Source organism: Fukomys damarensis, unplaced genomic scaffold, assembly GCF_012274545.1.
Source record: "Fukomys damarensis isolate Sample0158 unplaced genomic scaffold, DMR_v1.0_HiC HiC_scaffold_38, whole genome shotgun sequence".
NCBI classification, from domain to species: domain Eukaryota; kingdom Metazoa; phylum Chordata; class Mammalia; order Rodentia; family Bathyergidae; genus Fukomys; species Fukomys damarensis.
The window spans coordinates 22,660,754-22,686,248 of NW_022900950.1; the positions used below are offsets into that span (position 1 = coordinate 22,660,754).

A 25,495-nucleotide genomic window follows, 5' to 3' on the forward strand; every position below is an offset into this window, starting at 1 on the left:
TCAATGATCAGATGCAACTTTCCAATTCAGAAGGTGCAACCTGTGTTTTTATTATAAGTGTGCCAAGTGTCTTCATTCTTAAATACTAACAAATTGTCTGCATCAAAAAAGACTGTGGTTCAACTTAATTTACAAATGTTCCTAGCAGACAGGTTCCAATGTTCTAAAGTATCTTTCTACGCAGTTCGTTAAACATAGGAAGGTTTATCCTTATGGAATCAACTCTGTCATTACATTCCCTCTCTTGCATTGTAATTTCTTCATTGCTTAAACAGAATGTCTAAACAGCATGAGGTCTGAAGATGGTTCCTGATAAACTACCAACCTTTATGTGTATTTTTTGCTTCATTGGGATAAAAGAAAGAAAAGTTTTGCAGACAACAGGGACATAGTTCTCATGAAGATTCATCACTTACAACCATTTTGTGTGGAACTTTATTCTTCCTAGGTTTTCTCCAAAAATGTCACAGAAAGGTGGGAAAGTGGAGCTCAGGGAGTTTCATCATAAATACTACTCTGCTGTATGATGATTCCTTAAATCAGACTGACTTCTCAGCATGGCGCAGTGCTACCCTGGTCATCTGAAACCACATAAAGAGCTATGTTTGAGATGTTCCCTGGTAGATTCTGTGGAGATTTTTCTTTTTCTTTTCATACTGTTCAGTACCGGGAATTGAACCTAGGACGTACAATACTACAAGCTACATCCACAGCATTTTGTTTGTTTGGTTTTTGGTTTTAGTTTATTTATTTATTATTTATTTTGGTACCAGGGATTGAACTCAGGTCCTTGAACTTTCATGGCAGGTGGCAGAACCACTGAGCTAAATCCCCAGCCCTGGGTTTTTGTTTCAGGAAGTTGCCTAGGCTCAAATTTTCAGTCCTCCTGACTCAGCTTCCCAGAGTGCTGAGACTACAGGTGCACTGCCACACTCGGCTATACTTTTAGAGAATTTTGTTAGCTTTGTCATCTTGTATCCAAAGGAAGTATAAAGGAAATTATAATGAATTAATTCTACAGAGACATTTTTAGATTTTATATGATAGAATCGGTAGAATAAAAATGCATTGAAGGAGAACTCCTGATTATATAATGTTAAATACTCTGCCAGCTATCTCCCTCAAAGTGCATTTTTCTAATACATTTGTTCCAAAAAACTTTCTACACAATAAGTATTCATTGCAACCAATATGAGGTTGACTCCAGGGTTTAGGTATGATGTAATCATTCCAGGGTTCCTTTCAAAGTACTAATTTGACAAAATCATTTTATATTAAGCAGCTTTAAAGAATAAAAAATTGATTCTTGGGGTTTTTTTTTTCTAGAAGCTAAATTACATGTTAAAAAATGTGTTTCAAATGTGACAATTTGATATTTTAACCTCAGATTTTCTCTTCTTGCAAATTTCTTATTTAATTCAAATTATAAATAACAACATGATAAAGAAGTATATTAAAAGATTGGGTGAGACAAAACAACCATGTTGTGTGAGGAGACGATAAGAATTAAATGATATTTTTTCCTTTTAGCTAATAAATAGTGCTATTTAATTTTTACCGTTCACTTTTTTTACTTTTAAAATGCACCAAGTTAAATGATTTGGTTACTTACATGAGGAAAAATGACTTTTCTCACAACAATTCTTTGTCTAGAGCTTCGACAACTTGATCAAAATTGGAGTTCTGTTAGCAAAAAACAAAGAGGAGTTAGATTTTTAGTTATATGACTAAGATTCTCTGCCATAGACTGATACAAATAAACAAAGATAGGACAGTTGATTGCTTCTCAAAATGCTGCTGCCACTCACCAGTTAAGCCGATACTGAGAACATATACTTCCTCTATAAGAACCAGTGTATTTGTTTTGTTATTATGATACTAAATTATGTGCAGCAGGCTATTTGATAAATAAAAGAGGTTTACTTTCGCTCACACACACACACACACACACACACAAAGAAAAATGACTTTATAAAGAGAAGAAAATGATTTTGGTTGGCAAAATGTTAGTTGTTCTCCAAATTATCCCTAAGAAAGCAATGAGCAAATGGAAATTTGGATTGCTAAAGTGAGAGTTTTAAAAAACAGTGGGAAGTGGAAGGAAAAGAAATTCTGATGCTCAGTTTTTTGTAACTTAAAATTTCAGATATGAGAACTCTTAAATAATTCCTTCAAAGTTGCCATCCAGCATATATAACATACATACATAGCAGTGTTTCTCCTAAGACTAGGACTCATCTTCAGACTGCAGTCTGATTCAACATGTAATGATACACAAGAAAATAAATGATGCAGAATGAATCTCTCCCCCCTCCTGTAGAAGAATGATTACAGAAGTAAAGAAAAAAAAGCAGTTCCTTCAAATGAGATTCCTGTCAATCAATAAACTCAGTATCTTATAAATTTTCACTTAAATCATTCCTTAAATACTAAAGTGAAGTAAAAAATACCTAGCTACATTTTATAGCACAGTGTTGCAAATTATACTAAACACTTGCAAAAAGAACCTGTAGGTCAGGAACTTCTATTAATAACCAGATAATCACTACTAATGAGGTGATTATTCAGTGCCATTATAATGGGAACTGGGTAATTTGGATTTTATGCTTACCATTTCTCAACATCATGAAAAGGTTTTTTTGTTATTCATTACCCCAAAGATAGAAAAGCCCTTTTGTCCTTTTCTCTTCTAAAAAAGTAGAGCATAAAAAATTTTTTAAATAATTTTAAAGTGATAGCTTAGAATTTATTGTAAGGATTGATATCTATAACAACAATATGTACTTGTAGTAATTCATATATTAGGGAGTTCAGGTTCATATAAAAATTTATTATGAGGAAGTTTTAAGTTTTTTTCCCTTAAAATTTCTCACCTTAAGTATTTATGTTTTTTGTTTTGTTTTGTTTGTTTTTTAAATTTTTTTTTGTTTTTGATGAGTGAAATAAAATATTCCCTGGAATATTACTGTGCTTGCAGAACTACTCTTCTCTTTGAAAGAGAAACTCTGGAGGGTGCCTGGAATTGCAGCTGCAAATTTCAAATGGCAGGTGAGACACTTCCATGTCCAGTACATGCCTGCCCAAGATTATTCCTGCTTTGGAACTGGCCCAGCTCTGCACAGGTGATAGCCCAGCGCCCATCTCTGAGGGCACAGAGCCAGCCTGGTGTTGGGTGCTGTGATGTTTCACCTTGGACTAAGCCTGTCCCAGGGCCTGAAAAGTATAGCTGCCCAGCTTTCCTCCTGCATCTGTCTTGAGGCAGAAGCCTTTCTTCCTTCATACTAAGAATTTTTTTGTATTTCCTTTTCAAGTGCATCACAGGAGGGAAATATTGCCATAGCTGGCAAGTTTAGCCATGAGAAAGGAAATTTTTAGCTTTTTGAGCTGGAGTTATTTAGGTCACCTCTAAATCATATAAAAGAAGCCAGCATTTTGGTGATGCTGTGGAGAGACATTTTTCAAAAACACAGCTATCCTCAGATAAACAGGGCAGAGGAGGCAAATTTTATCTCTAACTTCTTAAGGATTTTAGGTATAAAACAATAGAGTTTTAACACTAAAGGTATATGGATATGGATCTTAAATCCACTACTATCTCTATTGACCTATCTTTCCTAAAATATAGTAATTTATTTCCTTTTCTCCTGATCTGTCTACCCAATGCACTCTCCATTCTGAGCTAGAGCAGCCCTTCTAAGAGACAAAAACAAAATAATCATGTATGATGAAAGACAAAGACACAATACCAGCTACAAGAAAGAAATCTAGTGATTATAAAATATCAAGACTGGAAATTACTAATCTGGATCCCAATTTCCTTATGTATTTCATGAGAAGACCCAGGGCTCCAGAGTCTGCATCAGTTAGTTTATATACCAAAAACTAAAATGCAAGAAATTGGTTGAAAAATGTAAGCACCTATGAGTGACCTAACAAACCTTGAATTTTATATTCCATTTAGACCATTTATTTAGACTTAAATTGACCTTCCTGTTTAATAAACAGTTTAAGAAATGATTCAGATATATATAATTCATTTACTTTTAGCAGTATTCTTTAAATTCTAAATACTTTATCCTTCTTCAAAATAAACCCTATTGAAAAAGACTAGACACTGAAGATGGTTTATTTCATCTTAGAAATGCATACACACACACACACACACATATATATATATCCAATTTCTTAAATGATGAATTGAAATAAATCAATATGATCAGTAATGGTACATCACATAGCATTGCATAGAATGAGAGAATAACAAAAAAATTTTATCTAAATTCTAAAACATGCAGTCTTGGTCTTTAAATTTGTAATCTAGAGGTCACAGATATTTTGCAATATTAATTTTTAGCATCCTTGTTTCTTTAACTTGGGTACATCATGAACATCTTCCATCTTTCAGCCCTGATACAAGACAGTAGGCATATTAAGGTGGAGGTGTACTGTCAACCTGATTGGCTTTGGAGTCTGTCCAGGGATTGGTGGGGAACACTAGTGTGTGTGTCTCTGTGAGTCATCGAGGTACTATGTAAGATTCATGGAGCCTTCCTCTCTGGCACTGCTCCCTGTTCACCATGAGCTAAGCATCCTTTTCCCCACAAATCCCTTCCACCATACCATTCTGTCCTGCAACCAATTAACTTTGGCTAAACTGTGAATAAAATAAAATAAACCTCTCCTTTTAAGATTCAAATGTCAAACTTAGTGTCTCAGTGACAGGAAAGTGACTAATGCAAGAAGAGTGCACTTGAAGCAGATAAAGTTAATAGCATTTTTTATTAGCTCATGTTTGCAGTACATAATATTATATACCTTGTCTGGAATTTGCTGTACATGATATCTTAATTTTTTGTATGGAGTTTGGTACGTGTAAATAATACATCTTAATTCCTGTTTTTTCATCCCTTTTCCTTCCCTGGATCTCCTTGTCATTTGAGAAAAATCTATCTCCATACTTTCTATGATTTATTTTTAATTTTCCTCATTTGTTATTTAAGGCGATTTCATTGAAGTCTCATCCTACCAACTCATATATCTGCCAGTGTTTATCAATATAATTTTGTTTACTCTTATGTATTCTACAAGTGTGTGGTTGCGTATAAATAAAGTTCTAATGTGGTTTTTCTTCTGATTACCAATGAAACTAATCATTCTATTTATTTGTTCACTATAAGGGTATGGTCTTTTGAATTGCCTGTACAAACCTCCTACCTGTTATTTTTAAAGTTAGGGCTTTTTTTTTTCCTCTCATATTTATCAGTAAAGAGTTCATGTTAGATTCTGAATGCCAATTTTTTTGTCACTCATAAATCTTGTAAATATCCACTTCTCATTTCTGAATGATGTATTTTGATTTTAAAAAGTCTTAAATTTTACTCGGGGCAAATTTAACAATCCTTTCTTTATGATTAGTGCTTTTGGTGTACCTTTAAAAAATTACTATCTAATATAATTCAGAAATATCATTAAATTTTTCCTACACTTACTTCTAAAAGGTTGTGACTTTACTATAATATTTAGACTTATAGATTAATATTTGTGCCTTATATGATTCATTTTGGTTCCTGTGGATATCCCATTGACCCAGTACCCAGATTTTGAAAAAACATTTTTTTCCACTGCTCTAAATGGTCACCCTTATTAAAAACAACTATATATCTGTTGGTCTTTATTTTGACCTGTATCTTTGTTACTTATGTAACCTTACATCAATGACACATCATATTTTTATAACCTTTGTGTTAGGTATAAATCCTCAAAATTTTTCTCCCTTATCAAAGTTATCTTGGTTATTCTGGGATCTTTTTATTTCAATATAAATGCTATTGTATTTGGTCAATTTTTACAGACACAAACACATTTATAAAACATTTATTTCAGAATGAGGGATTTAGCTCAGTTGTTATGCTGCCTGCCTCATAAGTGCAAGGTCTGAAGATTGACCCCTGGTTAAAACAAAAAAAAAAAAAAAAAACAGGATTTATTTCAGTTATAGTTTATAAAAAAATCCATAAAGCAATTCGGGAATAAGTGGTTTCTTTGCATTATGGACTCTTCCAAATCATAAACATGGTATACAACTCCATTTATTCTGGTGATTTTGAATTTTTTTCAAATTTGGTAGTTTCCTCAGCATAGATCTTGCATATTTCATTATATTTATTCCTATGGGTTTGATTTCTTAAACCACTATTAAAATTGTTATACTTATCTAAATATTTGGTGCTGGGAAATAGAATTTAATAGATATTTCTTCTTAATTCTGGAAATTGTGCAAATTTCATTTATCAGTTTCTATTATTTATTTACAGGATTAGTGTGATATGTGTGTATACACAACACTATCCTTTTACATTGCATTTCATTATCTGTTACCAATACAAATAATACATCCTTTCTTAATGTGACAGTGTAGAGTGTCAACTTTATTGGCTTTAAGATTTGTCCCAGGGATTTGTAGAGCACACTTCCAGGTGCATCAGAGTGGATCATAAAGGTGTGACCTTGGAGTCTATATCTGGTCCCTCACCCCTTACTCTTCAGTGCTGCTGCCTTGCTCTGCTTCTTAGCTACCTTAAACTAAGCATCTTTATTCCACTATGTTCTTCCCCACCATGATATTTCTGGCTTGGGGCATTCTAAACAGGGACTAAATTCCCTGAACAGTGATGCAAATTAAGCCTCCCTTCCTTTAAGTTGTAGGTATCAGTTACTATTTTCTAGGAACAGAAAAGCTGAATGATACACTTGGGATTCTCTCCTGAATTACAACCCAGTTCTTTAAAATTTTTGTATTAATTAACATTGATACTTGACTTGTCCTACTGCTTTCCTAGGTCATTTTTACATGATTATTAGAATCATGTTGCAGTATAAATTCCCTGGAGTTTAAAATTAATAAAACTTCCATTTTGATTCTGGGTCCTAAACGTTATTTATTTTGTTTAAAAGCATGATTAAAATTCTCTATTTCTGCATCTATAAGTGGGGATGTGTTAAGCAACCTTTAAGATAGAACCATCTCTGGCATTCATCCCTTATGTAGTACCCTTCCTTAAATGTAGGCTGGACTTAGTGAATCACTTCCTGCTAATAGTATATGTAAAAATGATGCCATATTAGTTTCTGTGTTATGTCAAAAAGATACTGTGGCTTCTGTTTTGATGCCTTCACTTGCAGTCTCATTCACTCATTGTGATAGAAGCAGCCACTGTACTGTGAACTGCTGTATGGAGAAGGTATGTGGTGATAAAATGAGTCAAAAGAGAGTCCTACAAAACCTTGAGTTCTACCAACACAGGTTATTTTAAAATTGGATCTGACTTTAGTCAAGCCTTCAACTGAGGTCACAGACCTGAGTGGCATTTTAATTAAACTTCATGGCAAGTGCACTCAGGTGAGTCATGCACAGAAACTACATGATAGTCTTTGCTGTTTTAAGCCAATAAACTTTGGGATTATTTGTTATGTAGCCATAGGTAACTAATACAGAGTAAATACACATCCAAGTAAATTATCTTTTAGAGACACTCCATATTTAATTGTTTGATGCAGAATTTTTTACTATGCAAACACATAGAATTTAATTTTCTTTTTCATATGAAATTGGTAAGCAATACTGCTAACCTCCAAAGAACTTTGCCTTCCTAACATCTATATTTCTAAATTCTAGTAGGAATAGCAATACCTGAAATAGAATGAATCTTACTCATTTTAAAGGAGTGAACTTCTGAATGAGATATAGGTAACCACCTGAATCTCACCAGTGAACACTTTTAGTTGCAGTGTTTAAAATAAGAAAAGTGGGAACCCTGGCAGCAGCTTGTGACCCTCTGGTGGACCCACATCTTCAGTGTGGAGCACAAGAGGAGCCCAGAAGAATCACAAGACCCTCTTGTAGGCCCACTCCTTCAGTGCAGCACAGCAGATGAGCCTGGCAGCACCTTGCCACCATCTTGTGAGCTGGCCTCTTAGGTGCAGAGCAGCAGAGGAGCCCAGCCACATGGGCACCAACACAATGGTGTCTGGCCCTGTACCTACAAAAGAAAGAAGGCCTTTCTGAGGCTCCTACATGAAAACTAAAGCCTACTGAAAAAGTGAAGAAAATCTCTGTAATAAAGGAACACCACACCACCATAGTTGGTAAGACAGAGGGACCAGAACCTCACATCAGAACTGGTATAACTTCAGGGGAAAGACAGCTGGAACCCACAATGAAACCCTGCAGAGTTCAACATATCAGGAGGTCAGAGATGTCAACTTGGGCCTTGAAGCCAAAATCAGCCTGAACCTTAGGGGACTGCTATTGCCTTGCTGAGACTAATTAACTTAGATCTGCATACTCCTGTCCATGCATGTGTATTGTGTCAACAGAATCATACACAGAAGGAGGCCCTCTATTTGTATTTTTGATTTTCAAAGTAATATTTTTCTCTTATCTGTACACATTTTTAAAGTTTTTATCCTTTTTTCTCAAATATCCTCTTTTTTCTTCTTTTTCTTATCTTTTCTCTCTCTATCTTCTCACTCTCTCTCCCACCTTGTTCTTCATTTCTCTCCCTTTTTGTTCCTATTCCTATCCTAATGCAAATTTATCTTCTTTCTTTTGCTTTTTTCTTTTTTCTTCTCTCAATTGCCATTAGTTTTAAAAGAAAGTGATTATAGTCTCTAGCCTTCCTGTTGCTGTTAGCTTGTTCTTTTCTTCTGTATATTTTGTTCTGTATTCTCTTCTTCTCTTTAACAGCTTCCCAGAATTTCTGAGATCTTGCTGTCTTCTGACCTTTCTTCTAAACTTTCTCTATCCTATCTATCCCTCCCTCCCCAACTCCTTCTAAAGCCCCATCCTAAAGGATAAAGTTGTTATAATGAAGAGTTTATGCACTATAAACATTTCAGGGTGGTCCTTGATTTTTATTTAATTCAGAGTTAAAGGTGATAGATTAATAACTGCCACAAATTGTCAATTTCTAATCTGTGCTTGATGCTATTGTTTTGCTGGCTGTATCACTTAGGCTAAGGTGTTGTGATTGATGTAATTAGTTGTTCTTTCTAGTTTAATGAAAATGAGGTTGCTTCAGAGTCATTAGAGACTCAAAACCTAAAGGCCAGCGATATTTGGAATATTGAAGTATTAACTCAGGAATTAAACCAACGACAGTACCAACAACAAAAATAGAAATGAGAAGACATTTAAACAAGGCACAAACACAGACTTCCACCTCACAAAAGGTAAATAAACTCTTGGGGAAATAAGGTGGAAAAGTCTGACAGTCGACCATCTGGACACCCTGAAACAATACACAGGAAGTAAAACAGACAGATAAATGAAGCTCTAGAAAAATTTAAAACAGAAATTATTTCCCAGATAACCACAGAGATGGTTAGAAGAATGGAAGACATGATTAGAGAGTATAAAAAAGAAAGAGATTTTAAAAAATAGATAAGCACTAGACCATGATAGAAACCATGACTACCTAGCATAGGAAAGAAATGGAATCCATAAAACAGATTAATATATTGAGGACATTAAGAACGCTATTGAAAGCATTTGCAGCAGAAGGAACAAACGTGAATATAGAATTTCAGATATAGAAGATAGGATTGTACTCAGTGACCATGAAAAGTGAGATCTCTTGAAAACATTCATAGGAAAATGGATGTATAATGAGGATATACTCTTAAGTGAAATAAATAAGTCACATATGTAAATACCAAATAGTTTCTCTGGTGTGAAAAACTATAATTGTACATAAAATTCTAATGGTATAATTGACAATGTGAAATAGAAAGAAAAGGGCTAAAGGTGTAGCAGAAGTGGGAAGGGTAGGGGGAAGGAAATAATGGAAAAGAAAAAATATGAGAAAATGCAAAAATGGAAATAAAGTATTTGTAATTAGGGAAGGGAGAAGGGGGTGAAGGGAAGGCAGGGATAAGGGGAAAAAATGAGACCCAAGACCTATCATGTAAAGGTACAAGATTCCAATGATGAATGTAATTGTATTGTATACCTAAAATGTACCAAGAAGCTCAATGAGAAAAAAAAAAGTAAGGGATCATGAGAAATCAATCCAATAACTTTTAGATGATGCAAAGAAGAATAACAAAATGGATGAGAATCCATGAAGTAGCAGGAGAAACTACAAAATTCTTTAAAAAATCCTGTTCATAGATTTAATGACAGAAAGTTTCCCAAGCAGAGGGGAAGAATTTGACATACAGATAAGTGAAGCATATAGGACTCCAAATAGCCATGAGAAAAAAAAAAAGTACACCTATATATATAACAACCAAGATCCCCAGAAACCCAACAGAAGAACAAAATATTACAAGCACTTAGAGAAAAGAAACAAGTCACATGCAAAGGATAAGCCATCAGAATCACAGCAGACTTTTCACCACAAACTCTCAAGTAAAGGAAAGCCTGGAGTGAAGTATTTCAATTTCTAAAAGAAAAAACCCTCCAACCCCGACTGATGTATCCTGAAAAAGTTTTTCAAACTTGATGGAGAAATAAGGTACCTCTGTGACAAAGAACACCTGAGAAATTTCATAAACCCCAAACTGGCACTCCAAACACTTCTAAACAATATCCTAGTAAAAGACAATGAAGGCCACAATTCCACAAGGGCCAGCAGAGCAAATATACCAGGCAAGGCAAGAAATTAAAGAGAGAGAGGGAAAAATAAAAAATGAATCAAATGACAGGAAAATAATATGACAAAGAAAAGTCAATACATAACAATTATAATTATCAATGCTAATGGCCTCGATTCACCAATCAAAAGAAACTGGCTGGCAGAATGGATTAAGAAGCAAAATCCAACAATATGCTCTATACAAAAAACCCACTTAATCCACAAAGAAATTCATAACTGAGAGTAAAAAGATGGAAAACAGTTCTTCATGTGTCAGTAGCCTGGAAAAAAAAATGGGAATAGACATCTTATTTGGAGATAGAGTAGATTTCAAACCAGAACTAAGAGAGACAAAGAAGGCCACTACATCCTTGTAAAGGGAACAATACAAGAGGAAAAAATGAAAATCATAAATATAAATAAAAAATATAAATATAAATACTAATACCAAATACTAATGCCCCCAACTATACAAAACAAATATTAATGGAGATTAAAAATGAAATAAGCACTAATTCATTTATAGAGGGGCACCTTAATAATCCACTGTCACAAATAGACAGATCATCTTGGCAAAAAATCAACAACAAAATAACAGAACTGAACCAAGCCTTAGAACAAATGTACTTAGTAAATTTCAACAGAGTGTTCCACCCCACAAAATCAGAATATACATTATTTTCAGCTGCACATGGGTCATTCTTCAAAATAGACCACATACTAGCTCAAAGAACATTCTTCAGTCATTGCAGAGGGATTGAAGTTATCCCTGTATATTATCATACCATAGTGCAACTAAACTAGATATCAATAGCATAATAAACTGCAAGAACTTCACAAACACATGGACATTGAATAATACCAGGCTGAACAACCACTGGGGCACAGAGGAAATTAAAGAGTTAATTAGACAGTTTCTACAATTAAATAATAATGCCAGTACAACATACATGAATCTATGGGACACAATGAAAGCAGTTCTATGAGGGAAATTCTTAGCAGTAAATGCCCATACTAGGAAAACAGAGCAAGCTCAAATAAACAATATAATGCTTAACCTTAAGCTCCCAGAAAAAGAGCAAGACAAACTGAAAGCTCATACAAAAGAGGAAAATATAAAGATCAGAGCAGAAATTAATGCAATGGAGACTAAGAGAATGATACCAAAAAAAATCAATGAATCGAAGTGTTGGTTTTTCCAAAGAATAAATCAAATTGATAGATCCTTAGCCAACCTTATCAAAAATGGAAAGAAAAGGCTCAAATTCATGCAATAAGGAATGAAAATGGTGAAATCACAACAGATCCAGCTGAAATCCAGAGGATCATCAATGCCTACTTCAAAAACCTGTACTCCAATAAAATGGAAAACACAGAAGAAAGGGACAGATGGCTAGATAATATGAACTTCCAAAGTTGAACAAGGAAGATATAAAAAGTCTACATACTCCAATTCTATTCAGTGAAATTGAAAATGTAATAAAACATTACCAACAAAGAAAACCCCAGGTTCTGATGGCTTCACTGCTGAATTCTACAAGACATTTAGAACAGAACTATCTCCACTACTCTTTAAACTCTCCAGTGAAATTTAAAGGGAAACAATACTTGCAAATTCATTTCTGGAAGCAAGTATTACTTTGATTCCAAAACCAGGGAAAGATCCAACCAAAAAAGAAAACTGCAGGCCAATGTCCCTAATGAACATAGATGCAAAAGTCATAAATAAGATACTGGCAAACACAATACAGAAGATCATCAAGAAGATCATACACCCTGACCAAGTCAGATTTATCCCAGGGATACAAGGATGATTCAACATATATGTAAATCAATAAATGTAATCTGTTAGTTTAATAGAGTCAAAGACAAAAACCATATGATCATCTCAATAGATGCAGAAAAAGCTTTTGATATAATTCAACACTCATTTGTAATAAAAACCCTACAGAGTATTAGAATAGATGGTCTTTATCTCAATTTGAAAAGGGCTACGTATGAAAAATCAACACACCATATCATACTAAAAAATCAAAACCTGGAAAGCTTGGCACTAAAATCAGGTACAAGACAAGGATGTCCACTATCACCACTCCTGTTCAATATTGTTCTAGAAACATTAGCCACAGCAATTAGACAAGAGAAAGAAATAAAAGGAATAAAGATAGTAAAGGAAAAATGTAAAGTCATTATTTACTGATGATATAATACTCTACATAGAAGACCCAAAAAACTCTGCCAAAAAACTTCTAGATTTAATTGACAGATTCAGTAGAATAGCTGAATACAAGGTTAGCACTCAAAAATCAATAGCCTTCTTGTACACAAATAACAGACTCACTGAGAGAGAAATGAGGTAAACAATTTCTTTCATATAACATCCAAAAAATAAAATATCTAGGAATCAATCTAATGGATGCAAAAGACCTCTACACTGAAAACTACAGCACTCTGTAAAAAGAAATAGAAGATGACATAAGAAAATGGAAAGACATCCTTTGCCCCTGGGTAGGAAGAATCGACATATTTCCAAAACTGCTATACAGATTAAATGCAATCCCAATTGAAATCCCAACAGTATATTTCACAGAATTAGAGAAAACAATCTAAAAATTCATTTGCAACCAGGAGATCTAGAATAGCAAAAGCCATTCTAGGCCACAGAGACATGGCAGGGGGTACCATAATTCCCAATTTAAAAGTATACTACAAAGCCACTGTGATAAAAACAGTATGCTACTGGCAAAGAAACAGACACAAGGATCAGTGGAATAGATCAGAAGATGCACAAACAACTCCAGACATGCTCAGCTACCTCATCTTCGATAAAGGAGTCAACTATCCTGGAGGAAAGATAGCTTCTTTAATAAATGGTGTTGGAAAAACTGGTTTTCACCTTGCCAAAGATTAAAACTAGATCCCTATCTTTCACCATGCATTAAACTAAAATCCAAGTGGATTAAAGATCTAAATATCAAATCAGAAACACTAAACTTTCTGAAAAATAAATTAAGTAGAACTCTTCAGAACATTGGCATAGGAAAAGACTTTATGAACAAATCCTCAGCAGCACAGGAACTTGCACAAAGAATTAACAACTGGGATATCAGTGTATTAAAAAGTTTTGCAGTGCAAGAGAAACCACCAAAAGAACTAAGAATCAACCTACAACATGGGAAAAAATTTTTACCAGGTGCTACTTAGACAAAGCACTATTATCTAGAATATATAAAGACTTCAAAAATAATCAGACTCTCAAATATAAAGACCCAGTTCAAAAATGGGCATCTGAAATGAACAGACACTTCTCAGATAAACAAGTAAAAGCAGAAAATAAATGTATGAAAAAATATTCAACAATACTGGTCATTCAAGAGATGCAAATGAAAAATACACTGAGTTTCCACCTTAACACACAAAGAGAGGCTGGTATCAAGAAATCAACAAATAATAAATGCTGGTGGGATTGTGGGGAGAAAGGAACCCTTCTCCATTGTTGATGGGAGCATAGGGTAGTGTAACCACTGTGGATATTATATGGAGATAAGTCAAGAAACTAAGATTAGAGGTCACATTTGACTCAGTTATCCCTCTGCTGTGTATATTTTCAAAAGAATTAAAAGAATCATACCACAGTGACATATGCACACCCATATTATAGTGGCACAGTTTATAATAGCTAAAATTTGGAAACAAGCCAAATGCCCATCAACTGGAGACTGGATAAAGAAGATGGAGTTTTTCTTCAAAATGGAGTACTACTCATCCATAAAGAATGAGTAACTGGAAACATTTATATCTAAATGGATGTACATTGAGGCTATACTCATAAGTGAAATAAATAGAACACACTTGAGTAAATACTAGTTTCTCTGCTGTGAAAAACTAAAAGTGTAAATAAGTTTCAAACTGTATAATTGATAGTATGAAATAGGGAGAAAGTGGCCAAAGGGGTAGTGGGAAGTGAAGGAAAGGAAATATGGGAAAAGAAAAGATGTGAAAAAAGTAAAAAATGGAAACAAATATCTTTGTAAACAGGGAAGGGTGAAGGGGATGAAGAGAGGACAAGGATATGGGGAAAAATAAGAACCAAGATATATCATGTAAAGGTACAATATACCAATGGTAAATGTAACTGTATTGTTTGCTTTAAATGTACCAATAAACATAATGGAAAAAAAATAAGAAAAGTACTTTCAAGTCTAATCCGTAAATTGCCTTAAATCTCACTGCAAGTTTTCCATATCACAAATCTATCATGAGTGCAGTTTAAAGTTTGATTAATAGTCATTATGTAAATATAGAAATAGATATTAAAATAAGCTTAACTGAATATTATTACAAGTATTTATTGTAACAATTAAGATACTTATATTCTGAATCATAAAATATAGCCATTAATTTAATGAAAATATTCTTACCTGAAGCTCTATATAATTTCCTACACTTTTCATAACTATTGGAAAAATATATAAAACAAAATCTACTGGAAAGTTCATAAATTCACATAAGAGCATCCCTTTCTTTACCATGATTGTAGCTAATGGACTTTTCCTTTGAATAAAGGCCCCAACATATATGTAATGCCTGATTTATACAGGGAAACAAATGTTATAAAATACATATTTTGCTTTTGTGCCTTTTTTTTACAGTCTTGAATTACATGCCTCCTATGCCAGCATAAATTTAAAAATATAAACCAATCATGAGTCAGATTTTTGAAAATCAGGACCTGTGGGCCAGCTATCAGCAATATTTTCCTTCTCTAGAACATTAAATGTCTGGGTTTTGCCAGAAAAGCCTGCCAGCCAACCAGAACCCACCTATACATTCAGGAAGGAAGCATATTATTTGAATGTCTGACTTGCCATTACTTGAATTATAAAATATCATGACAAGAATTACAGTTGGCTGCTGGGTTTACTACCCAGTTGCTCAAGAAAATATCTGGATTCATCATCTTGACCATGCAAGTAAACACTATCAGATCACATGAATGACCAGATTTAACAGCAGAGCAAAGCATAACTTTTCAGTTCTATCAATGAGTCCTTTAGCTACAGAACATTTCCAAATAACTTTAGCCCTGTCTGATATCATGTTTAAAAATCTATCAAATGTTTATGAATATTTCCAAAAGGAAAGAATTGCTTCAGTGCCCTTAGTTCATCAGTAGCCTTTGCAAATATCTGGTTAAACATAGTGTATGTTGAACACCCAGTGAAGTTTAAGTGAATAATTTTGAGTATATCATCACACTTAATTTTATTTTGTTTTCCTACTGTCTTAGCCTGTTTTGTGCTACTATAACAGACTAGATCAGGTGCATTCAAGATGGTATGGCCATAGATTGTGCTACTATAACAGAATATAATACACTCAGTGATTCATAGTCAATAGAAATGTATTGGCTTACAGTTCTGGAGATTGAGAAGTCCTCTATCAAAGTGCTTGCCTCCAATGAGGACCTTCTTAACTATGTCATCACATGGTGGCAGGTGAAAGGCAAGAAAATGTCAAGAGTAGGTTGAATTTACTGTTTTAAAACAGCATTAATCCTACCCATGGGAAGAACCCTCATTGCCTAACCACTTCTATAGTGTCCTGTATCTTAATACTATTATAATGATAATTAAGTTTTAAGATGAGTTTTGTGGGGGAGAGACATTCAAACCATAATACCTCCTCTACAGTTGCAATTTATTCTTTACATTTATTAAATAAAAAACTTTGGCTTGAGAAACTGTATAAACATGGCATGTTTCCATTTACCTTTATGTTACAATATTAGCCTATGTCTTAATACTTCTACTATTCTTCACATCCTCACTGAGGAGAACATTTTAAAGTTCAGTTTCGATGAGAGTAATTGACTTACTAGAGAGTAAATTTTGAGCTGCTCTAATCAGGAAAAAAGGGGCCTTGCAGCATCTGGAAGAGCAAAAATACCAAAATAATCTGGGAGTCATTGTTTTGCAGGCAAAGATATGTTATCTGAGAATTTTTTTTTAAAGTAAGAATTTACATGTTGTGTGATGTATTTTGGACTTGGTTTTTTAGGTTTTTTAAACAAGGAAATATCATGTTTCCAACAAGTCACTGTGTGATGATATTACGAAAGACAGAGAAAAATTAAGGGCAACAGAAAAGACTATTTAAGTGGATATTCAAACAACAGCATTAATAATATTTTAGGTGGAAATATATCTGAATTTATTTCATATAAATCTGAAAATCTCTTTTCTAAACAGCATTACCTTCTCAAAACTTTTTCTTAATCTTTATAATTTGACTTTCCATTTGGCTCCTTATGGGTAAGCTTAAAATTACTATGAATACAAATAGATCAACATGATGTTTATGCAACAATCTTTACTACTTCTACATTTTTATAGCTTAGAATTTTTGTTTTGTTTTGTATTTTGTTTTTTGTTTTTGAGATAGGGTCTCACTATGTAGTTGAGACTGATCTGGAACTCACTATGTAGCCCAGGCTGGTCTCAAACTCACAGTGATCCTCCTGCCTCAGCCTCCTGAGTGCTGAGATTACAGGCATGCACCTCCACACCTGGCTTAGTTTAGAAATATTAATAGAAATAAATCATGCATTTAGTGTCTACTGAAAATGAAATAATCTCTCCTCTTCTTGAATAAGCATCTTCCACTTATACCCAATGCCTTATGCTATAGTCTCTTTTACATTCTTAAGAAATTTAGCAATATAATTTGAAATTTTCCAAATAAAGATGTTATTGCTAGGTATGGTATAATTAGCCTAACTTGCAAAATATATTCTAGGAAAACTTTATTTATTTATTTATTTACTGGGATCTTTTATGTGTTTTTTAAAAAAAATTATTGGTACATTTAAGTTATACAACTTAGTGACACTCATCTTTGCACCTTTACATAATTTATCTTGGTTCTTATTTTCCTCCATTCCCCTGCCCTCCGTTCAACCCCTCCATCCCTCCCTATTTAAAAAGACTTTGTTTCCATTTTTTCATTTTCTCATTTTCAATTTCAAAAGAAATTCCATTTCTTTTCTTTCCCCGTGCCTTTAGACTCCAACCAAGGACTCTTATTAAGTAAGTCCTAGCCAGCCAGTACATCTGTTTCTTCATCTTCCTTACAGCTTCTACAGACTTCCTTCTGTCACCATAAAAGTTCAAAAGGACAACAGCAACCACAGCAATATGAAGCAATGGGCCAGAGGACCAAGCTGCTTGTTGAGACTGTTCCAGTGGGCAGGTGGTTTTCATTAAGTTAAACTGGGCCTAAGCAAGTGCTAACAACTAGCCATGAAGGTTAACTAGAGTTTAAGCAAGCACTGGATCAGCTTCTAGGATCAGGATTCTAAGCCAGTAAGCCTAAAGTGACTTCAGTCCAAAGCCTTAGACAGCTTCATGGACAATATCCAGGAAGGATATTAATGCCTTAAATAAGGTGCCATTTAAGCAGTGACAGGAAGGATATGTGAGAGAAAAATCACTCCTTGGTCCTTCATATGTTGGGCAGAGAGAATTTCAGGTGTAAAATTAGGAGGATGCTGGGTGACAAGCAAGTAACAAAGCAGCCAGTAAGGCTGGTACTCAGTGCAAGCAGTGAAAAGTGGGAGTAAAGAGGTGGTGGGAAGCAGATCAAACTGTGAGGGTCTGAAAAGAGATTTGTTTTTAATTTATTGAACATAGAAACAAATAACATAATTTGACATGTTTGAAAAGCTCACACTGATTGCTGGGTAGAAATTTGACTCACCAGGTGTAGAGAAGATTATAGGCAGGCCAATTACAGACTCTTCAGTAATTCAGGCAAGAGTTGAAGGGGTCTTAACAGCAATGGGGATGCTGAGGAGTAGTCAGATTCAGGAAGCATGGATTGGATGTAAGATAATGAGTCACATATGACCTTGGAACTTTACTTTTAACTGAGGAATGGAGTTTTCATTAATTATATAATGATATATGAAGATTACAAAAAGAGCTAATTGTAATGTTTAGGGTGAGTAACCAGACAGTATACTGGCATCTCATAGCATAGTTCTGGGTGCGAGTGATGGATTCACTAAAAAGGGAAGACCACCCTGGGTATGGATGGCACCAACCAATGGGCTTAGAGCCTGGGTAGAATGAAAGGTAAAGGGAAGCTCTCTGCTGCTGCCTCACTGCTTTCTGCCTTCCTTGCCAGGGGTGGTTTTTCCTCTGCCAGGCCCCTCTACCATGTTGCCCTGCCTTGGAGCCATCAGACTATGGACTGAAATCTCTGCAAAGTATGAGCTAAAATAACCCTTTCCCCTCCTTTAACTTCTGGTGTCAGGAATTTTGTCTCAGTGACAAAAAAGGTAACTAGTATACTGGGTCTTAAAATAATTAAACCTAAGTAAGCATAAAAAAGTTATTTCAGAGTCCAGCAGTTTGGGTTAATTAGCCAATGCAATTTAAATACTATTCTTCCAGAGGTTTTGATCTACATAGTTAAATACTAATTGTTTCAGTTTGACCGCTTCCCTAGCCTTTTAAAGTAATGAACCTCCCAGTCCTCCATTTTCTTGTCAATTTCAAGATATGCTTGCAAAGCATCCAATAGAGTGAACATTTTAAAATTATCTGCTTATTTGGATATGGACCATCAAACTATGTAATTCAAGACATTATGCTTTACTGGCTTTAGTCTTTTTATTGAATCATTTGAATAAAGTGACCACTGGATCACATTAATGAAAGGATTAATATATTAAGAACCTATCCTTGGGTACCAAAATTTAAAACTATATCTTATTCCAGAAAAATACTTATTGCAGCTGATGTTACTTCTACTTCTATCCTAGTGAAAATCATAGTACAATCACTTGAAAAATACCAATAATTGAATATTTTGATCACTGGATACTTGAAATACATCCATTTGTACAGAATGAATATGTTGCTTCTGAGGATGTCCCTCCAAAATAAAGAAATAGGATTCATTGTTTTTTGTTTTGTTTTGTTTTTAGGTCTGAGGAAGTGCTCAAATTTATCTCTCCCCAAAATAGTAGGGAGCCAGCTAGGCATGGTGATATACACCTATAATCCCAGCACTTTGGGAGGCTGTAGCAGGAGGATTGTTAAATCAATCCCAGGCTTGGCAATTGAGAAACATAGTGAGACTCTTGTCTCAAAAAAAAAAAAAATGTAAAAGGCCCAAGGACAGAGATCTATGTGCAAACAACAAGAAAAACCCACCTGGTGTGGTGGTGCACGCCTGTAATCCCAGCACTCAGGAGGCTGAGGCAAGAGAATCACTGTGAGCTTGAGACCAGCCTGTGCTACATAGTGAGTTCCAGGTCAGCCTCAACTACGTAGAGACCTTGTCTCAAAAAAAAAAAAAAAAAAAAAAAAAAAAACAAAAAACCCTAACTTTAAAAAAAAAAAAAAAAAAAAAAAAAAAAAAAAGTCAGAAAGCCCCTTCTTTGACTTTGCACACCTAAGCTTTTACCAAAGAAGGAAGTGAGCAATTCAGAACATCAGATTCACATCAGTGACCCTCTAGGATTCTATCTTGGGCACACTCAATGTGAGCACTACATATTCCATAGCATTCTCCTTAGAGAAGGAAAGTTTTACAAAATTAAAAGTACATAAAGCTTTTGGCCTCCCAGATTCTATAAAAATGTAGTAGAATTTCTTTTTTATTTATTTCTTTTTTTTTTTTCTGGTACCAGGGATCAAACTCAGGACCTCACACTTGCAAGGCAGGCGCTGGAACCACTGGGCTAAATCCCTGGCCCAAGGTAATATAATTTCAAATAATTTAAATATAAAATAGAGCTTCCAATTTTATTAGTTATATCAACATTTTTATGAAACTTTATGACACTATGGAACTTTTGCATACTTCTTTATGTCTGGGTAGAATTAGTTTTTGAAGGTTTTTGCATATTCCTAACTGAAATTGCTCTTAAACACCATATAATTTGCATGTTTTTGTCCTATAAACCTAAGTAAATGTTGATCATATATGAATAATGTAAGCCACTTTCACTTTGTATCCTTTTATTCTATAGGGAGATATTCTTGTTTAAAATTACATTAATAAATAACAACATCACAGGGGCCCGGGATTTAGCTAAGTGGCACCATGCCTGCCTTGCAAGTACAAGGATCCTGAGTTTGGTCCCCTGTATAAAATATAAAATAAACAAAAAGCAACATCACAGTAGAATCAACAACTTAACATTTTCTCTACTTTTACCTGAAGTACTTAATTTGTGATTTAATTATTTAATACCTATCTCTGGGAATGAGTACATAAGCAGAAATTAAGACAGCATTTTTGAAATCAGAATTATGTATATACACTACAGTGTTTACCATGGGAAACTCTCAATAATTAACCACAATAGTAATACCTCTGATGCAGTCTTCCAACGGACTTATTCCTCAAAAGCTATTGAGCCCTTAACAGGTCCTGCCTGAGTTTTTATCACATTCACTTTGCAGCATACATATAATAACATAAGCCACATTTCTTTGACTAGGAGGTGTAATGTGTCATTGGAAAAACAGATTAAATCATTAAAATGAAAAACCATTCAGGTCAAGAGCTGTCTGTCCATGGTACATTGGGTTGTGTAAGAAATGACTAAGTATGGGATGTGGAGATTTGGGAAGCATTCAGAGAGCAAGGGACTTTTGTGTTTAGAGATTCTGTGGGAGTTTTTCCAGTAAATAGTTACTGAGAAGCCCCTTAATGGGAAATAAAGGTCATCATTGAATAATGACTGCTTTCTTCAACAATATTGAGATCATGATTTCCAGGTATCCCTGGCTCTAGTATACCAAGGAAGATACCACATCCTTCCAGTTGCGGCTGCAGGCAAGTTCAGCTGCCTCACATAGCACATGACCATAGTGTTCTGGATCTTCTGAAACAAACCTCACTGTGCTTACAACACTCATTTACTGTAACTCCACCAGATGCCAAAGTTTCACATTTACCATAGATTTATCACCATCCTCCTCCTAGGATCCATTCACCTCTCCCACACTCTTGACCATTCAAGCCTTTTCACCAGTACTTAGTTACTGTCACCAGAAATGCCTCCCCTTCCTAATCCTTTCACTGAATATTTTCTTCACATTTTTGCTGAAACATAACCTGGCTCCCACAGTTCTTCAAGAGAAAGTTTTTTTTTTTCTCTTATACTATAAGAGCTCCATATGTCTGGAGCTTGAGGCAATTTCCTTTCTGTTCCCAGTTGCTTCTTCCACTGTGACACTCTTTTTTCCCCTTCAGCATTTACATGTCTTTTGAAACATGTCATCCCTTTTTTGTCTGTCTTCCCTCCTTGTTTTTTTACCTCTCCCCACTGATTTATCTTACATTGTGTATACTTCTGTGCTATCATGACAATCAGCTGCAGAATCTAATCAGATGATCCAGTTAGTATGTTGACTTCCTCATCTCAGTCTTACCCATCCCTCTCCATGATCTATTAACAGATCATTTTGAGACTCTACCATCACCCTGTATATTCCTGAATTTAATTTGTAAACATCTGATTTTGTCAACTCCTATTCTTTCAGTCTACTTATTCATGCAAATCATCAGTTCAAATACCATCAATTCTTTGACCCTGTGAATTTTCTTTGTTTGTGATAACCTCGTATCTCCATGTGAATTTTGTTTATGATAATCTCATGTCTCCATGTGTCACATTTTGAAGCTTTTCTTCTTTATGTATGAGCCCACTCTATAACTACTTTCTAACAAATGTTGTTACTCTCTTTTTCCTTTCTCACTCAATTGTTTCCTGGAAAAACCTAAACCCTGCTCAAATCCAATTTGTTTTTCATCTAATTCTAGGTTGAAATGACTAAACACTGCTATAGCAGACAATCTTCCCAGTATTAGTAGGCTATAGCAACACAAGTTTATTGTTCCTCCATAATTTGGCTCTGTTACATTGGAAGTAGTCCAACCAGCCATGTTTATTTCTATCCAAGGTCAACTTGGCTCTATTTGAATTCTTCCCCTCTGAATTAACCATTTTTTTTCTTCAGCAAACATATGCCTGTGATCTCATTCTACAGTCCTGCCTGCTTGATACTTGTTATCAGCAGGTGGCCCAAGGCCTGTCCAGTTTCCCCCTTCTCACACTGGTAATGAATAAATGTAGAATGTCCTGGAAGTTCTTTGTCTTTGCTACTCAGAGCAGTTTAGATCAGCCCAAGACTCAATTTCACTCTAGTCTCTGTCTCTGTATTTCTTTTAATTCCCACTTTCCTATCTCACAGACATCATACTGGCTTGCAGGAGGCCAGTAACACTTCAGGGGTCTCTGGCAACTACCATTACCCTTCCCTCATAACTGCCAACAATGTGGATTATTACATAATTATGCTTATTGGTATCACCCAAAAATATTTGTCAAAGCCAAGTTAATTCTATATCTTCACACGTTACTTGTGTTTCTTTGAAAATAACTTTTTCTTCAGTTTATTACCTATAATTTTGTGTTGGAGGCCTGACAGTAACTAAAACCATCAAAAGTACATTCTTACATACAATTCCCTACAGATCTATACTCAGCTCTCCAAAGAGCACCAAAAAAGTGGAATTTCCTTACTCCAAGACAAACCAAGAACCAAAAAATTATGAAGAAACACATATTTAGTATATCATGTATTTATTTTCTATTGTTCTTTTCTTCATTTCACCTCTTTTAATCTTAGTGATCTATTGTCTATATCACCCTTGAGATATCTACTTATTTAAAATTGTAATCCACTAATCATTGGCCTCTAGTTACAAAGGCAAGATTTTAGACTATTTCCGATTACTCACCTCCTCCAAATCACATGATATTAAATGATATTTACTTTCCTACCACTATATATTAAATACATTGTTCTCAGTTTTCCCAAAGTCTAAGAATGATGCATCTTCATCTGGAATGTGTGCTCCCTATATTTTGAACTCAATAAGCTCCAAATCTTGAGTCTTTATTTTATTTTTTTGTACTGGAGATTGAATTTGGGACTTTGCACTTTCAAGGCAGGCAGCAGAACCACTGAATTAAATCCTTAGCTCAATCTTGAGTCTTTTGAAGAATACATACACTTGAACAAAACTGCTTTGTGCCTGCTAGTTTTCATTGAATGTGAGGGGCAGTAAGAAAGATTATAAGGAAAAATTTTGCTTCTTATTTATAAAATAATAAAAATACAATAGAACCAGAAAGCCACCCAAATAACACAGGTAAGTACTCAAAGATCCCAGGGAGAAACACATGTGGAGCAGGGAAGCACAGGTGCATGCAGGTACCAGCCAGGAAAACACTCAGACACCATCACCATAAGGCCACAGGGCCCAGGTGAAGGACCACACAGAAAGGAGCTGTGCAGGTGCATAACTAAAAGTGAGAGGCCCACCAAGATATCATCCCAACTGTGTGCAGGCCCCAGATAGAAGTCCATGCAGACACCAGTCACTTGGGTGCAGAGCCCTCAGACAAAGACCCTACCAGACAACAGCTATGCATGTGATGCTATTGTAAGTCTGCCCAGACTTCTGCCAGAATCCTCCCCAATCCAGAAAACAGGGCAGTGCAGGAATTCAGAAAGTCACTATTCTAAATCCAGGAATCAGTGCAGTGATGAGCAGCAAAGAAAAGGTCTTTCTGAGGATTACTGAGGACTGAAGTTCACTGGGAAAGCAAAAAATTGGCTCAACAAAGGCACAGCAGGCTGCATCTATGCAAATGAGAAGACATGTAAACAAGATTCAAAACCAAATTTCTGGATCACCTAAAGCAATCCCAAAGGGGAATAAGATGAAACAATCTGATGCTTAACAATCTGGGCTCCTTGTACTGGCAACAAAAGGGGATCTAGAAAAAATAAAATCAGAAATAATTTCTCATATAACAATAGAGATTGTGTCCATAGTGAAAATAAACCTAGAGCAGACATGGATTAAAAAAAAAAATAGAGGAGCTGAGGAACATGATGGAATCCCAGCATAGAAAACAAATGGAATCTGTAAAACAAATGCAAACAGATATTCAGGAGAGTAAAAACTCCACTGAAAGTTTATGCAGCAGAATGACTCAATGCGAGGACTGAATATCAGATATAGAAGACAGGATTGAAATTAGTGACTAGGAAAAGAAAAATTTAATAAAAATAGTAAGGGACTACAGAAACCAATCAAGCAGCTGCTAGATAATGCAGAGAAGAATAACATAAGACTGACTGGAGTCAATGAAGAAACAGGAGAGAGTGCAAAAGATACTAAAAAATATGTTCACAAAAGTAATGGCATAAAACTTCCCAAGTGGGGTAAAAGAACTTGACATTTAGGGAGCACAGGGGTTTAGCTCAGGGGTGCCACTGCCTGCCTTACAAGTGCAAGATACTGAGTTCAATCCCGGGTACAAAAAAAATTTCAAAATAATTTAATGTTTAGATAAGTGAGACATTTAGGACTCCAACTAGTCATGATTAAGAAAAATCTACACTTACACTTATAATTGTTAAGAGTTCAGAAACCCAAGAGAAAAAAAAAATTCTACAAGCTTAGAGAAAAGAAACAGATGACATTCAAAGGAAAGCCCATCAGATTCACAGCAGACTTCTCAGCACAAACACTTAAGGCAAGAAGGGCCTGGAAAGACATATATTATGCTGTAAAAGAAAACAAACCCCAACCCAGATTGATGTACTCTGCAAAACTACCTTTCAAAATCGATGGAGAAATAAGATACTTTCATGACATAGAACACCCTAGGAACTTAATGAATACCAAACTAGCCCTCAAAAGAATTTTAAACAAAATCCTAGGAAAAGACAATGAGGATCACAACCCCAGGAAGCACA

The 25,495-nt window shown here is 34.9% G+C and overlaps 1 long non-coding RNA gene across 1 annotated transcript in view; it reads right to left on the reverse strand.

The window, feature by feature from the left end:
* Positions 1-433: 433 nt before the first annotated feature.
* The window catches only part of LOC117284635, a 63,150-nt gene continuing 38,088 nt past the window's right edge, over positions 434-25,495 (reverse strand). The window contains exons 2-3 of the long non-coding RNA XR_004515733.1: positions 1,613-1,683; positions 434-581 (exon numbers count right to left, since the gene is read on the reverse strand). This is a non-coding gene — a long non-coding RNA (uncharacterized LOC117284635). The remainder of the gene's footprint in view (positions 582-1,612; positions 1,684-25,495) is intronic.